The sequence below is a fragment of the Pseudophryne corroboree genome, chromosome 4 (genome assembly GCF_028390025.1).
Source record: "Pseudophryne corroboree isolate aPseCor3 chromosome 4, aPseCor3.hap2, whole genome shotgun sequence".
Classification (NCBI taxonomy): domain Eukaryota; kingdom Metazoa; phylum Chordata; class Amphibia; order Anura; family Myobatrachidae; genus Pseudophryne; species Pseudophryne corroboree.
Window position 1 is genome coordinate 634,188,036 of NC_086447.1, and position 14,751 is coordinate 634,202,786.

Here is a 14,751-nt window from a genome sequence, read left to right on the forward strand (position 1 = left end):
ACATACTGTTGGTAAAGCAGTTGCATCAAATTGATTTTCTGCAATATAGCATGATAATCCATACTGACAGCTCTGGATAGTACCAGCACATTTCTTGCTGGACTTGGTAATGCAAAGAACACAGTAAACAGCTTTACTTTTTCCTCAAAAATAAATAATTGACTATTAAAAACCTAACAGTCTTAAATTAGAACATCAGTAAGCACCACTGGCATAATGGATAAGTCACTGCCCTCCTAAGCCAGGGGGTCCAAGTCCTATATGGGGTAGAAGTCATTACAGCAAGTGTCTCATCACTAGAGTTGATATTTTATCCTTGCTTCAACAGTAAAACAGTCTTGCAGTGTTTCGCTTGTAAAAAATGACCACAGAAGCTAAAGTATGGCATTAATTATGATAACATTGTTGTTGTTGTTGTTTTTTAAACCTTTTCTATCACCGTGGACAGCTTATTCAAGTACCATCTGGCATGCATGTTCCTTTGTTGCTCATCATTCATCACCAAAAATGATTTTCTTTTCAATTCTTATGACTGTACTGATTGTATTGAATAAAATCCACATCTAGCATAACCAATTAATGCTGCAAAGTGATCCAGTGGCGCAATTGGTCAGCGCGCGGTATTTATAAGACAGTATCTGTTGAGCAATGCCGAGGTTGTGAGTTCAAGCCTCACCTAGAGCATCTTTGTATACTGTTTTTTTTTTCCTTTTCTTATGTCATTAGTCATTGATTATAAACTGCTTCCTTAATATTTAATATGATATTACAAAGGATGGAAGAAAGAAAGAAAAAACAAACACAAACATGATTGTGCATTTAACTTGTCAGCACACATCTGCTTTGGTTCAAATGCACTGCATATCTTCCTTCAGTCAGCCAACAAAACAGCAATGGAAAAGATTAACATACTGTTGGTAAAGCAGTTGCATCAAATTGATTTTCTGCAATATAGCATGATAATCCATACTGACAGCTCTGGATAGTACCAGCACATTTCTTGCTGGACTTGGTAATGCAAAGAACACAGTAAACAGCTTCACTTTTTCCTCAAAAATAAATAATTGACTATTAAAAACCTAACAGTCTTAAATAAGAACATCATTAAGCACCACTGGCATAATGGATAAGTCACTGCCCTCCTAAGCCAGGGGGTCAAAGTCCCATATGGGGTGGAAGTCATTACAGCAAGTGTCTCATCACTAGAGTTGATATTTTATCCTTGCTTCAACAGTTAAACAGTCTTGCAGTGTTTAGCTTGTAAAAAATGACCACAGAAGCTAAAATATGACATTAATTAAGATAACATTGTTGTTGTTGTTGTTGTTTTTTAAACCTTTTCTATCACCGTGGACAGCTTATTCAAGTACCATCTGGCATGCATGTTCCTTTGTAGCTGATCATTCATCACCAAAAATGATTTTCTTTTTCAATTCTTATGACTGTACTGATTGTATTAAATAAAATCCACATCTAGCATAACCAATCAAAGGTGCAAAGTGCTCCAGTGGCGCAATTGGTCAGCGCGTGGTACTTATAAGATGGCATCTGTTGAGCAATGCCGAGGTTGTGAGTTCAAGCCTCACCTGGAGCATCTTTGTATACTTTTTTTTTCCTTTTCTTATGTCATTAGTCATTGATTATAAACTGCTACCTTAATATTTAATATGATATTACAAAGGATGGAAGAAAGAAAGAAAAAACACAAACATGATTGTGCATTTAAGTTGTCAGCACACATCTGCTTTGGTTCAAATGCACTGCATATCTTCCTTCAGTCAGCCAACAAAACAGCAATGGAAAAGATTAACATACTGTTGGTAAAGCAGTTGCATCAAATTGATTTTCTGCAATATAGCATGATAATCCATACTGACAGCTCTGGATAGTACCAGCACATTTCTTCCTGGACTTGGTAATGCAAAGAACACAGTAAACAGCTTCAATTTTATTCAAAAATAAATAATTGACTATTAAAAACCTATCAGTCTTAAATAAGGACATCAGTAAGCAACACTGGCATAATGGATAAGGAACTGTTCTCCTAAGCCAGTGCTTGTGGGTTTAAGTCCCGTCTGAGTTGGAAGTCATTACAGCAAGTGTCTCATCACTAGAGTTGATATTTTATCCTTGCTTCAACTGTAAAACAGTCTTGCAGTGTTTAGCTTGCAAAAAATGACCACAGAAGCTAAAATATGACATTAATTATAATAACATTGTTGTTGTTGTTGTTTTTTAAACCTTTTCTATCACCGTGGACAGCTTATTCAAGTACCATCTGGCATGCATGTTCCTTTGTTGCTCATCATTCATCACCAAAAATGATTTTCTTTTTCAATTCTTATGACTGTACTGATTGTATTGAATAAAATCCACATCTAGCAAAACCAACTAATGCTGCAAAGTGCTCCAGTGGTGCAATTGGTCAGCGCGCGGTACTTATAAGACAGTATATGTTGAGCAATGCCGAGCTTGTGAGTTCAAGCCTCACCTGGAGCATCTTTGTATACTGTTTTTTTTCCTTTTCTTATGTCATTAGTCATTGATTATAAACTGCTACCTTAATATTTAATATGATATTACAAAGGATGGAAGAAAGAAAGAAAAAACACAAACATGATTGTGCATTTAAGTTGTCAGCACACATCTGCTTTGGTTCAAATGCACTGCATATCTTCCTTCAGTCAGCCAACAAAACAGCAATGGAAAAGATTAACATACTGTTGGTAAAGCAGTTGCATCAAATTGATTTTCTGCAATATAGCATGATAATCCATACTGACAGCTCTGGATAGTACCAGCACATTTCTTCCTGGACTTGGTAATGCAAAGAACACAGTAAACAGCTTCAATTTTATTCAAAAATAAATAATTGACTATTAAAAACCTATCAGTCTTAAATAAGGACATCAGTAAGCAACACTGGCATAATGGATAAGGAACTGTTCTCCTAAGCCAGTGCTTGTGGGTTTAAGTCCCGTCTGAGTTGGAAGTCATTACAGCAAGTGTCTCATCACTAGAGTTGATATTTTATCCTTGCTTCAACTGTAAAACAGTCTTGCAGTGTTTAGCTTGCAAAAAATGACCACAGAAGCTAAAATATGACATTAATTATAATAACATTGTTGTTGTTGTTGTTTTTTAAACCTTTTCTATCACCGTGGACAGCTTATTCAAGTACCATCTGGCATGCATGTTCCTTTGTTGCTCATCATTCATCACCAAAAATGATTTTCTTTTTCAATTCTTATGACTGTACTGATTGTATTGAATAAAATCCACATCTAGCAAAACCAACTAATGCTGCAAAGTGCTCCAGTGGTGCAATTGGTCAGCGCGCGGTACTTATAAGACAGTATATGTTGAGCAATGCCGAGCTTGTGAGTTCAAGCCTCACCTGGAGCATCTTTGTATACTGTTTTTTTTCCTTTTCTTATGTCATTAGTCATTGATTATAAACTGCTACCTTAATATTTAATATGATATTACAAAGGATGGAAGAAAGAAAGAAAAAACACAAACATGATTGTGCATTTAAGTTGTCAGCACACATCTGCTTTGGTTCAAATGCACTGCATATCTTCCTTCAGTCAGCCAACAAAACAGCAATGGAAAAGATTAACATACTGTTGGTAAAGCAGTTGCATCAAATTGATTTTCTGCAATATAGCATGATAATCCATACTGACAGCTCTGGATAGTACCAGCACATTTCTTCCTGGACTTGGTAATGCAAAGAACACAGTAAACAGCTTCAATTTTATTCAAAAATAAATAATTGACTATTAAAAACCTATCAGTCTTAAATAAGGACATCAGTAAGCAACACTGGCATAATGGATAAGGAACTGTTCTCCTAAGCCAGTGCTTGTGGGTTTAAGTCCCGTCTGAGTTGGAAGTCATTACAGCAAGTATCTCATCACTAGAGTTGATATTTTATCCTTGCTTCAACTGTAAAACAGTCTTGCAGTGTTTAGCTTGCAAAAAATGACCACAGAAGCTAAAATATGACATTAATTATAATAACATTGTTGTTGTTGTTGTTGTTTTTTAAACCTTTTCTATCACCGTGGACAGCTTATTCAAGTACCATCTGGCATGCATGTTCCTTTGTTGCTCATCATTCATCACCAAAAATGATTTTCTTTTTCAATTCTTATGACTGTACTGATTGTATTGAATAAAATCCACATCTAGCAAAACCAACTAATGCTGCAAAGTGCTCCAGTGGTGCAATTGGTCAGCGCGCGGTACTTATAAGACAGTATATGTTGAGCAATGCCGAGCTTGTGAGTTCAAGCCTCACCTGGAGCATCTTTGTATACTGTTTTTTTTTTCCTTTTCTTATGTCATTAGTCATTGATTATAAACTGCTACCTTAATATTTAATATGATATTACAAATGATGGAAGAAAGAAAGAAAAAACACAAACATGATTGTGCATTTAAGTTGTCAGCACACATCTGCTTTGGTTCAAATGCACTGCATATCTTCCTTCAGTCAGCCAACAAAACAGCAATGGAAAAGATTAACATACTGTTGGTAAAGCAGTTGCATCAAATTGATTTTCTGCAATATAGCATGATAATCCATACTGACAGCTCTGGATAGTACCAGCACATTTCTTGCTGGACTTGGTAATGCAAAGAACACAGTAAACAGCTTCACTTTTTCCTCAAAAATAAATAATTGACTATTAAAAACCTAACAGTCTTAAATAAGAACATCAGTAAGCACCACTTGCATAATGGATAAGTCACTGCCCTCCTAAGCCAGGGGGTCCAAGTCCCATATGGGGTGGAAGTCATTACAGCAAGTGTCTCATCACTAGAGTTGATATTTTATCCTTGCTTCAACAGTAAAACAGTCTTGCAGTGTTTAGCTTGTAAAAAATGACCACAGAAGCTAAAGTATGGCATTAATTATGATAACATTGTTGTTGTTGTTTTTTAAACCTTTTCTATCACCGTGGACAGCTTATTCAAGTACCATCTGGCATGCATGTTCCTTTGTTGCTCATCATTCATCACCAAAAATGATTTTCTTTTTCAATTCTTATGACTGTACTGATTGTATTAAATAAAATCCACATCTAGCATAACCAATCAAAGCTGCAAAGTGCTCCAGTGGCGCAATTGGTCAGCGCGTGGTAATTATAAGACGGTATCTGTTGAGCAATGCCGAGGTTGTGAGTTCAAGCCTCACCTGGAGCATCTTTGTATACTGTTTTTTTTTTCCTTTTCTTATGTCATTAGTCATTGATTATAAACTGCTACCTTAATATTTAATATGATATTACAAAGGATTGAAGAAAGAAAGAAAAAACACAAACATGATTGTGCATTTAAGTTGTCAGCACACATCTGCTTTGGTTCAAATGCACTGCATATCTTCCTTCAGTCAGCCAACAAAACAGCAATGGAAAAGATTAACATACTGTTGGTAAAGCAGTTGCATCAAATTGATTTTCTGCAATATAGCATGATAATCCATACTGACAGCTCTGGATAGTACCAGCACATTTCTTGCTGGACTTGGTAATGCAAAGAACACAGTAAACAGCTTCACTTTTTCCTCAAAAATAAATAATTGACTATTAAAAACCTAACAGTCTTAAATTAGAACATCAGTAAGCACCACTGGCATAATGGATAAGTCACTGCCCTCCTAAGCCAGGGGGTCCAAGTCCCATATGGGGTAGAAGTCATTACAGCAAGTGTCTCATCACTAGAGTTGATATTTTATCCTTGCTTCAACAGTAAAACAGTCTTGCAGTGTTTAGCTTGTAAAAAATGACCACAGAAGCTAAAGTATGGCATTAATTATGATAACATTGTTGTTGTTGTTGTTGTTTTTTAAACCTTTTCTATCACCGTGGACAGCTTATTCAAGTACCATCTGGCATGCATGTTCCTTTGTTGCTCATCATTCATCACCAAAAATGATTTTCTTTTCAATTCTTATGACTGTACTGATTGTATTGAATAAAATCCACATCTAGCATAACCAATTAATGCTGCAAAGTGATCCAGTGGCGCAATTGGTCAGCGCGCGGTATTTATAAGACAGTATCTGTTGAGCAATGCCGAGGTTGTGAGTTCAAGCCTCACCTGGAGCATCTTTGTATACTGTTTTTTTTTCCTTTTCTTATGTCATTAGTCATTGATTATAAACTGCTTCCTTAATATTTAATATGATATTACAAAGGATGGAAGAAAGAAAGAAAAAACAAACACAAACATGATTGTGCATTTAACTTGTCAGCACACATCTGCTTTGGTTCAAATGCACTGCATATCTTCCTTCAGTCAGCCAACAAAACAGCAATGGAAAAGATTAACATACTGTTGGTAAAGCAGTTGCATCAAATTGATTTTCTGCAATATAGCATGATAATCCATACTGACAGCTCTGGATAGTACCAGCACATTTCTTGCTGGACTTGGTAATGCAAAGAACACAGTAAACAGCTTCACTTTTTCCTCAAAAATAAATAATTGACTATTAAAAACCTAACAGTCTTAAATAAGAACATCAGTAAGCACCACTTGCATAATGGATAAGTCACTGCCCTCCTAAGCCAGGGGGTCCAAGTCCCATATGGGGTGGAAGTCATTACAGCAAGTGTCTCATCACTAGAGTTGATATTTTATCCTTGCTTCAACAGTAAAACAGTCTTGCAGTGTTTAGCTTGTAAAAAATGACCACAGAAGCTAAAATATGACATTAATTAAGATAACATTGTTGTTGTTGTTGTTGTTGTTGTTTTTTAAACCTTTTCTATCACCGTGGACAGCTTATTCAAGTACCATCTGGCATGCATGTTCCTTTGTTGCTCATCATTCATCACCAAAAATGATTTTCTTTTTCAATTCTTATGACTGTACTGATTGTATTAAATAAAATCCACATCTAGCATAACCAATCAAATCTGCAAAGTGCTCCAGTGGCGCAATTGGTCAGCGCGTGGTACTTATAAGATGGTATCTGTTGAGCAATGCCGAGGTTGTGAGTTCAAGCCTCACCTTGAGCATCTTTGTATACTGTTTTTTTTCCTTTTCTTATGTCATTAGTCATTGATTATAAACTGCTACCTTAATATTTAATATGATATTACAAAGGATGGAAGAAAGAAAGAAAAAACACAAACATGATTGTGCATTTAAGTTGTCAGCACACATCTGCTTTGGTTCAAATGCACTGCATATCTTCCTTCAGTCAGCCAACAAAACAGCAATGGAAAAGATTAACATACTGTTGGTAAACCAGTTGCATCAAATTGATTTTCTGCAATATAGCATGATAATCCATACTGACAGCTCTGGATAGTACCAGCACATTTCTTCCTGGACTTGGTAATGCAAAGAACACAGTAAACAGCTTCAATTTTATTCAAAAATAAATAATTGACTATTAAAAACCTATCAGTCTTAAATAAGGACATCAGTAAGCACCACTGGCATAATGGATAAGGAACTGTTCTCCTAAGCCAGTGCTTGTGGGTTTAAGTCCCGTCTGAGTTGGAAGTCATTACAGCAAGTGTCTCATCACTAGAGTTGATATTTTATCCTTGCTTCAACTGTAAAACAGTCTTGCAGTGTTTAGCATGCAAAAAATGACCACAGAAGCTAAAATATGACATTAATTATAATAACATTGTTGTTGTTGTTTTTTAAACCTTTTCTATCACCGTGGACAGCTTATTCAAGTGCCATCTGGCATGCATGTTCCTTTGTTGCTCATCATTCATCACCAAAAATGATTTTCTTTTTCAATTCTTATGACTGTACTGATTGTATTGAATAAAATCCACATCTAGCAAAACCAACTAATGCTGCAAAGTGCTCCAGTGGTGCAATTGGTCAGCGCGCGGTACTTATAAGACAGTATATGTTGAGCAATGCCGAGCTTGTGAGTTCAAGCCTCACCTGGAGCATCTTTGTATACTGTTTTTTTTCCTTTTCTTATGTCATTAGTCATTGATTATAAACTGCTACCTTAATATTTAATATGATATTACAAACGATGGAAGAAAGAAAGAAAAAACAAACACAAACATGATTGTGCATTTAACTTGTCAGCACACATCTGCTTTGGTTCAAATGCACTGCATATCTTCCTTCAGTCAGCCAACAAAACAGCAATGGAAAAGATTAACATACTGTTGGTAAAGCAGTTGCATCAAATTGATTTTCTGCAATATAGCATGATAATCCATACTGACAGCTCTGGATAGTACCAGCACATTTCTTGCTGGACTTGGTAATGCAAAGAACACAGTAAACAGCTTCACTTTTTCCTCAAAAATAAATAATTGACTATTAAAAACCTAACAGCCTTAAATTAGAACATCAGTAAGCACCACTGGCATAATGGATAAGTCACTGCCCTCCTAAGCCAGGGGGTCCAAGTCCCATATGGGGTGGAAGTCACTACAGCAAGTGTCTCATCACTAGTTGATATTTTATCCTTGCTTCAACTGTAAAACAGTCTTGCAGTGTTTAGCTTGCAAGAAATGAACACAGAAGCTAAAATATGACATTTATTATGATAACATTGTTGTTGTTGTTGTTTTTTAAACCTTTTCTATCACAGTGGACAGCTTATTCAAGTACCATCTGGCATGCATGTTCCTTTGTTGCTCATCATTCATCACCAAAAATGATTTTCTTTTTCAATTCTTATGACTGTACTGATTGTATTGAATAAAATCCACATCTAGCATAACCAATTAATGCTGCATAGTGCTCCAGTGGTGCAATTGGTCGGCGCGCGGTACTTATAAGACAGTATCTGTTAAGCAATGCCGAGGTTTTGAGTTCAAGCCTCACCTGGAGCATCTTTGTATACTGTTTTTTTTCCTTGTCATTAGTCATTGATTATAAACTGCTACCTTAATATTTAATATGATATTACAAAGGATGGAAGAAAGAAAGAAAAAACACAAACATGATTGTGCATTTAAGTTGTCAGCACACATCTGCTTTGGTTCAAATGCACTGCATATCTTCCTTCAGTCAGCCAACAAAACAGCAATGGAAAAGATTAACATACTGTTGGTAAAGCAGTTGCATCAAATTGATTTTCTGCAATATAGCATGATAATCCATACTGACAGCTCTGGATAGTACCAGCACATTTCTTCCTGGACTTGGTAATGCAAAGAACACAGTAAACAGCTTCAATTTTATTCAAAAATAAATAATTGACTATTAAAAACCTATCAGTCTTAAATAAGGACATCAGTAAGCACCACTGGCATAATGGATAAGGAACTGTTCTCCTAAGCCAGTGCTTGTGGGTTTAAGTCCCGTCTGAGTTGGAAGTCATTACAGCAAGTGTCTCATCACTAGAGTTGATATTTTATCCTTGCTTCAACTGTAAAACAGTCTTGCAGTGTTTAGCTTGCAAAAAATGACCACAGAAGCTAAAATATGACATTAATTATAATAACATTGTTGTTGTTGTTTTTTAAACCTTTTCTATCACCGTGGACAGCTTATTCAAGTGCCATCTGGCATGCATGTTCCTTTGTTGCTCATCATTCATCACCAAAAATGATTTTCTTTTTCAATTCTTATGACTGTACTGATTGTATTGAATAAAATCCACATCTAGCAAAACCAACTAATGCTGCAAAGTGCTCCAGTGGTGCAATTGGTCAGCGCGCGGTACTTATAAGACAGTATATGTTGAGCAATGCCGAGCTTGTGAGTTCAAGCCTCACCTGGAGCATCTTTGTATACTGTTTTTTTTTCCTTTTCTTATGTCATTAGTCATTGATTATAAACTGCTACCTTAATATTTAATATGATATTAGAAACGATGGAAGAAAGAAAGAAAAAACACAAACATGATTGTGCATTTAAGTTGTCAGCACACATCTGCTTTGGTTCAAATGCACTGCATATCTTCCTTCAGTCAGCCAACAAAACAGCAATGGAAAAGATTAACATACTGTTGGTAAAGCAGTTGCATCAAATTGATTTTCTGCAATATAGCATGATAATCCATACTGACAGCTCTGGATAGTACCAGCACATTTCTTCCTGGACTTGGTAATGCAAAGAACACAGTAAACAGCTTCAATTTTATTCAAAAATAAATAATTGACTATTAAAAACCTATCAGTCTTAAATAAGGACATCAGTAAGCAACACTGGCATAATGGATAAGGAACTGTTCTCCTAAGCCAGTGCTTGTGGGTTTAAGTCCCGTCTGAGTTGGAAGTCATTACAGCAAGTGTCTCATCACTAGAGTTGATATTTTATCCTTGCTTCAACTGTAAAACAGTCTTGCAGTGTTTAGCTTGCAAAAAATGACCACAGAAGCTAAAATATGACATTAATTATAATAACATTGTTGTTGTTGTTGTTGTTTTTTAAACCTTTTCTATCACCGTGGACAGCTTATTCAAGTACCATCTGGCATGCATGTTCCTTTGTTGCTCATCATTCATCACCAAAAATGATTTTCTTTTTCAATTCTTATGACTGTACTGATTGTATTGAATAAAATCCACATCTAGCAAAACCAACTAATGCTGCAAAGTGCTCCAGTGGTGCAATTGGTCAGCGCGCGGTACTTATAAGACAGTATATGTTGAGCAATGCCGAGCTTGTGAGTTCAAGCCTCACCTGGAGCATCTTTGTATACTGTTTTTTTTTTCCTTTTCTTATGTCATTAGTCATTGATTATAAACTGCTACCTTAATATTTAATATGATATTACAAAGGATGGAAGAAAGAAAGAAAAAACACAAACATGATTGTGCATTTAAGTTGTCAGCACACATCTGCTTTGGTTCAAATGCACTGCATATCTTCCTTCAGTCAGCCAACAAAACAGCAATGGAAAAGATTAACATACTGTTGGTAAAGCAGTTGCATCAAATTGATTTTCTGCAATACAGCATGATAATCCATACTGACAGCTCTGGATAGTACCAGCACATTTCTTGCTGGACTTGGTAATGCAAAGAACACAGTAAACAGCTTCACTTTTTCCTCAAAAATAAATAATTGACTATTAAAAACCTAACAGTCTTAAATAAGAACATCAGTAAGCACCACTTGCATAATGGATAAGTCACTGCCCTCCTAAGCCAGGGGGTCCAAGTCCCATATGGGGTGGAAGTCATTACAGCAAGTGTCTCATCACTAGAGTTGATATTTTATCCTTGCTTCAACAGTAAAACAGTCTTGCAGTGTTTAGCTTGTAAAAAATGACCACAGAAGCTAAAGTATGGCATTAATTATGATAACATTGTTGTTGTTGTTTTTTAAACCTTTTCTATCACCGTGGACAGCTTATTCAAGTACCATCTGGCATGCATGTTCCTTTGTTGCTCATCATTCATCACCAAAAATGATTTTCTTTTTCAATTCTTATGACTGTACTGATTGTATTAAATAAAATCCACATCTAGCATAACCAATCAAAGCTGCAAAGTGCTCCAGTGGCGCAATTGGTCAGCGCGTGGTATTTATAAGACGGTATCAGTTGAGCAATGCCGAGGTTGTGAGTTCAAGCCTCACCTGGAGCATCTTTGTATACTGTTTTTTTTTTCCTTTTCTTATGTCATTAGTCATTGATTATAAACTGCTACCTTAATATTTAATATGATATTACAAAGGATTGAAGAAAGAAAGAAAAAACACAAACATGATTGTGCATTTAAGTTGTCAGCACAAATCTGCTTTGGTTCAAATGCACTGCATATCTTCCTTCAGTCAGCCAACAAAACAGCAATGGAAAAGATTAACATACTGTTGGTAAAGCAGTTGCATCAAATTGATTTTCTGCAATATAGCATGATAATCCATACTGACAGCTCTGGATAGTACCAGCACATTTCTTGCTGGACTTGGTAATGCAAAGAACACAGTAAACAGCTTCACTTTTTCCTCAAAAATAAATAATTGACTATTAAAAACCTAACAGTCTTAAATTAGAACATCAGTAAGCACCACTGGCATAATGGATAAGTCACTGCCCTCCTAAGCCAGGGGGTCCAAGTCCCATATGGGGTAGAAGTCATTACAGCAAGTGTCTCATCACTAGAGTTGATATTTTATCCTTGCTTCAACAGTAAAACAGTCTTGCAGTGTTTAGCTTGTAAAAAATGACCACAGAAGCTAAAGTATGGCATTAATTATGATAACATTGTTGTTGTTGTTGTTTTTTAAACCTTTTCTATCACCGTGGACAGCTTATTCAAGTACCATCTGGCATGCATGTTCCTTTGTTGCTCATCATTCATCACCAAAAATGATTTTCTTTTCAATTCTTATGACTGTACTGATTGTATTGAATAAAATCCACATCTAGCATAACCAATCAATGCTGCAAAGTGATCCAGTGGCGCAATTGGTCAGCGCGCGGTATTTATAAGACAGTATCTGTTGAGCAATGCCGAGGTTGTGAGTTCAAGCCTCACCTGGAGCATCTTTGTATACTGTTTTTTTTTCCTTTTCTTATGTCATTAGTCATTGATTATAAACTGCTTCCTTAATATTTAATATGATATTACAAAGGATGGAAGAAAGAAAGAAAAAACAAACACAAACATGATTGTGCATTTAACTTGTCAGCACACATCTGCTTTGGTTCAAATGCACTGCATATCTTCCTTCAGTCAGCCAACAAAACAGCAATGGAAAAGATTAACATACTGTTGGTAAAGCAGTTGCATCAAATTGATTTTCTGCAATATAGCATGATAATCCATACTGACAGCTCTGGATAGTACCAGCACATTTCTTGCTGGACTTGGTAATGCAAAGAACACAGTAAACAGCTTCACTTTTTCCTCAAAAATAAATAATTGACTATTAAAAACCTAACAGTCTTAAATAAGAACATCAGTAAGCACCACTGGCATAATGGATAAGTCACTGCCCTCCTAAGCCAGGGGGTCCAAGTCCCATATGGGGTGGAAGTCATTACAGCAAGTGTCTCATCACTAGAGTTGATATTTTATCCTTGCTTCAACTGTAAAACAGTCTTGCAGTGTTTAGCTTGTAAAAAATGACCACAGAAGCTAAAATATGACATTAATTAAGATAACATTGTTGTTGTTGTTGTTTTTTAAACCTTTTCTATCACCGTGGACAGCTTATTCAAGTACCATCTGGCATGCATGTTCCTTTGTTGCTCATCATTCATCACCAAAAATGATTTTCTTTTTCAATTCTTATGACTGTACTGATTGTATTAAATAAAATCCACATCTAGCATAACCAATCAAAGGTGCAAAGTGCTCCAGTGGCGCAATTGGTCAGCGCGTGGTACTTATAAGATGGCATCTGTTGAGCAATGCCGAGGTTGTGAGTTCAAGCCTCACCTGGAGCATCTTTGTATACTGTTTTTTTTCCTTTTCTTATGTCATTAGTCATTGATTATAAACTGCTACCTTAATATTTAATATGATATTACAAAGGATGGAAGAAAGAAAGAAAAAACACAAACATGATTGTGCATTTAAGTTGTCAGCACACATCTGCTTTGGTTCAAATGCACTGCATATCTTCCTTCAGTCAGCCAACAAAACAGCAATGGAAAAGATTAACATACTGTTGGTAAAGCAGTTGCATCAAATTGATTTTCTGCAATATAGCATGATAATCCATACTGACAGCTCTGGATAGTACCAGCACATTTCTTCCTGGACTTGGTAATGCAAAGAACACAGTAAACAGCTTCAATTTTATTCAAAAATAAATAATTGACTATTAAAAACCTATCAGTCTTAAATAAGGACATCAGTAAGCACCACTGGCATAATGGATAAGGAACTGTTCTCCTAAGCCAGTGCTTGTGGGTTTAAGTCCCGTCTGAGTTGGAAGTCATTACAGCAAGTGTCTCATCACTAGAGTTGATATTTTATCCTTGCTTCAACTGTAAAACAGTCTTGCAGTGTTTAGCTTGCAAAAAATGACCACAGAAGCTAAAATATGACATTAATTATAATAACATTGTTGTTGTTTTTTTTTTAAACCTTTTCTATCACCGTGGACAGCTTATTCAAGTACCATCTGGCATGCATGTTCCTTTGTTGCTCATCATTCATCACCAAAAATGATTTTCTTTTTCAATTCTTATGACTGTACTGATTGTATTGAATAAAATCCACATCTAGCAAAACCAACTAATGCTGCAAAGTGCTCCAGTGGTGCAATTGGTCAGCGCGCGGTACTTATAAGACAGTATATGTTGAGCAATGCCGAGCTTGTGAGTTCAAGCCTCACCTGGAGCATCTTTGTATACTGTTTTTTTTTTCCTTTTCTTATGTCATTAGTCATTGATTATAAACTGCTACCTTAATATTTAATATGATATTACAAAGGATGGAAGAAAGAAAGAAAAAACACAAACATGATTGTGCATTTAAGTTGTCAGCACACATCTGCTTTGGTTCAAATGCACTGCATATTTTCCTTCAGTCAGCCAACAAAACAGCAATGGAAAAGATTAACATACTGTTGGTAAAGCAGTTGCATCAAATTGATTTTCTGCAATATAGCATGATAATCCATACTGACAGCTCTGGATAGTACCAGCACATTTCTTGCTGGACTTGGTAATGCAAAGAACACAGTAAACAGCTTCACTTTTTCCTCAAAAATCAATAATTGACTATTAAAAACCAAACAGTCTTAAATAAGAACATCAGTAAGCACCACTTGCATAATGGATAAGTCACTGCCCTCCTAAGCCAGGGGGTCCAAGTCCCATATGGGGTGGAAGTC

The 14,751-nt window shown here is 36.0% G+C and overlaps 3 non-coding genes across 3 annotated transcripts; all 3 read left to right on the plus strand.

The window, feature by feature from the left end:
- The first annotated feature begins 1,501 nt into the window (after nucleotides 1–1,501).
- On the plus strand, nucleotides 1,502–1,594 carry TRNAI-UAU (transfer RNA isoleucine (anticodon UAU)). Its single transcript is given in 2 exon segments — nucleotides 1,502–1,539; nucleotides 1,559–1,594. It is a non-coding gene; the product is annotated as a tRNA-Ile (tRNA).
- A 9,859-nt stretch (nucleotides 1,595–11,453) lies between these two features.
- TRNAI-UAU (transfer RNA isoleucine (anticodon UAU)) lies at nucleotides 11,454–11,546 on the plus strand. The gene is given in 2 exon segments: nucleotides 11,454–11,491; nucleotides 11,511–11,546. It is a non-coding gene; the product is annotated as a tRNA-Ile (tRNA).
- Nucleotides 11,547–13,261: 1,715 nt separating this feature from the next.
- Nucleotides 13,262–13,354, plus strand: TRNAI-UAU (transfer RNA isoleucine (anticodon UAU)). The gene is given in 2 exon segments: nucleotides 13,262–13,299; nucleotides 13,319–13,354. It is a non-coding gene; the product is annotated as a tRNA-Ile (tRNA).
- Nucleotides 13,355–14,751: the final 1,397 nt, after the last annotated feature.